Genomic DNA, 2,846 nt, shown 5'->3' on the forward strand with positions numbered 1-2,846 from the left:
TACCTTCCCTTTTACCAAATCCGGTCTAATAATGGACTTTGCTGCACCGGTGTCCAATGTCAAGTTACGCAAAACACCATTGATGAAGCCTTTAACCGTTAGGTTGTGATTCTCCTGCTGGACTATGGCTATAGAGATTGTGGGGCCATCGTTTTCGTCTTCTACCAGCGGCGCCTCGTGATTGACGGAATTCACTTTATTTGATTCACCTAATGTCTCTCTTTCCAGATTCTTGGCCACCGGTTGTTCGTCGCTTTTTGAAGGCGGTGAGGGGGATCTGTGTCTTGCTTGCCGCAATCTGCATTCTCGGGCCATGTGTCCAGTTTTCCGACAGTTATAACAAGTCTTTTTCGTTCTAGGAGCCCCTCGTTTCACATGCATTAGTGCATCTTTCAGCAGGTCGACAACGGTCTGGTAATTGTTGTCCTCAACTTCCAGCCTCCGCACGTTGTAAGCTTTAGGTTTCACCAGCATCTTCGCGGTTTCTTGGGCCAGGGCAAATGACACGGTTTCTGCAAATGTTCCCACTGGTGCCGCATACGTCGCAAATTTTATCTCTGGATCACGAATACCACTTGCAAATGTCTCAATCTTTATGCGGTCCACCAATGGATGTGTCTCTCCTGGATATGCCAACTGCGCCAACCGCTCTATATCAGCCGCAAAGTCTTGTAAGGTCTCATTTGGCTTCTGGACTCTTCCCCTCAGTTCCATTCGGTAGATCTCTTGCTTGTGTTCACTACCGTACTTACGTTCAAGAGCAGCCATTATATCTCCATAGCTGTTTCTAGAAGCGGCGGGAATACTCTGTAATACGTCAGCAGCATCACCCTTCAATGCCATAAGGAGTGATACCGCCTTTTCGTTGTCGTTCCAAGAATCTCTAGCAGCCACTGTCTCGAACTGTAATTTGAACACATTGAAAGAGGTAGAGCCGTCGAACACTGGAGGCTTAATTTTTAACGCGTTATGGATAGCTCTCACTGGACCGCCTTTAATTTCCAGTTCCGACATTTTCTTTTCCATGCCCAGAATCTTCTCATCTTGAGCCAGAAATTTCTCTTCAACAGACAAAATCTTTTTATCCAACTCTTTAATTTGTACCTCCACGTTTTCTACTCTCTTTTCAATCACCATCGTGATGTTCTCGAGTTTCTCGTTAATTGTTCTAGAATTTACCTCTAATTTTTCCTCTAATTTCCTGGAATATTCTTCACTCTTTCTGGAATTTTCTTCCATTTTAGCATCTAATTTCTCCATCATTTTACTGGAATTTTCTTCAACCATTCTACAATTTTCCGCTTTCATTTCCATCACAAGTCTGGAAGTTTCTTCATTCTTTCTAGACATCTCTTCTAACATTTTACTGGAATTTTCTTCAACCATTCTACAATTTTCTGCTTTCATTTCCATCATAAGTCTGGAAGTTTCTTCATTCTTTCTAGACATCTCTTCTAACATCTTACAGTTGTCAGATTTCTTTTCCGCCATAAGTCTGGAAGTTTCTTCATTTTTCTTATTCATTTCCATGGAGCTACCTTCTATTTTCTTAATTTCCAGCATCATCATAGCCAGCATTGATTTCAAATCGTCTCCACTGGCAGCTACCGATGAAACTTCCTCAACGGAGGATTCGCCCTTTGCCGATAACTCGACTTCCTCCTTACTGTCGAACTCATATGCGTCGATGTTCATTCCACGGCGCTCGAACTCTTCCAACAAGCGTTTTTGTACTTCGGCCTTGTTGCCAGTAGAACACAACTCCAACTTACTTAGCTCCTTCTTCAAGTCTTCCACTCGTAGATCCTTAAACTTCATTGTAGGATGATCGTAATCTCACTTCCTGACACCAATTGTTACGGAATTAGGTTTAACTAATCTCCGTGTAGACGTTGTTTTATTCTCCAGTACGATTTGTACCAAATAAAACAGGGTTCGTTTTAGATTACGTTTCTACAATGCTTTATTTACTTTATTACACTTATTCAGAACCGACTTTAATTACTAAGCACACAGCAAGTCTCTAGTTAGCACGCAGCTATTCTTTAACCGATCTGTTCAGTTCAAAGCTTAAAACACAACTTACTCGTCATTGCCAGTTCCCCTGTATTTATATCCCAAAGTCTCCCTGTTCGAGAAATATCTAGAACATATGGCAACACCTCGAATCTGTACAACGAACACACAGACGCACATTCGCACTAAGCGCACAACCAGACTCACATACATGGGGAAAGAGCAATACAGTGGACAAACACAGTAATGACGTAATTACAACAACAAACAAATGCAAGAAATAAAGATGTAACAAACTAAACGATAATTACATGATTATGGCAAAACAAAATAAAAGCACATTAATGAAAGGCAAAGTAACATCTGGAATAATGAAGAGAGTTCTACATGGTAGTTGTTGTTGCTTAAATAAAGTAACTGCGTAATAAAAACTTTACCTTACAATTCAAATGTTTAAATTAACGGAAATTAAACTAAATTAACTTAAACCTATCAGTTACATTCGTAACAGTATATATATATCTCATATATTGTTTAAGTTAGAATTGATCATATAATTTGAATTGGCCCTATGAATTGCATAGGTGTATTCGTTGAAATCTCCTCATGCCCATTTATTACACCCCTGTAATAGTATGAGAGATTTCAACGAATATTCTCTTGACAACCGCCCTTTTGAAGCATCAATGCAGATGTCAACACACAACATAATAATAAAAATAAACAAAGAAACAGAAGATTGATCGATCAGCTTGACTTGCAAGCAACAACTCCCGCGCTTTATCGTAAGCCTTTGTACATATCGTTGTACATATGTAATTGTTAAAGGT

This window comes from Musca autumnalis, unplaced genomic scaffold (assembly GCF_047663935.1).
Source record: "Musca autumnalis isolate F117 unplaced genomic scaffold, ASM4766393v1 scaffold_5, whole genome shotgun sequence".
Lineage (NCBI taxonomy): Eukaryota > Metazoa > Arthropoda > Insecta > Diptera > Muscidae > Musca > Musca autumnalis.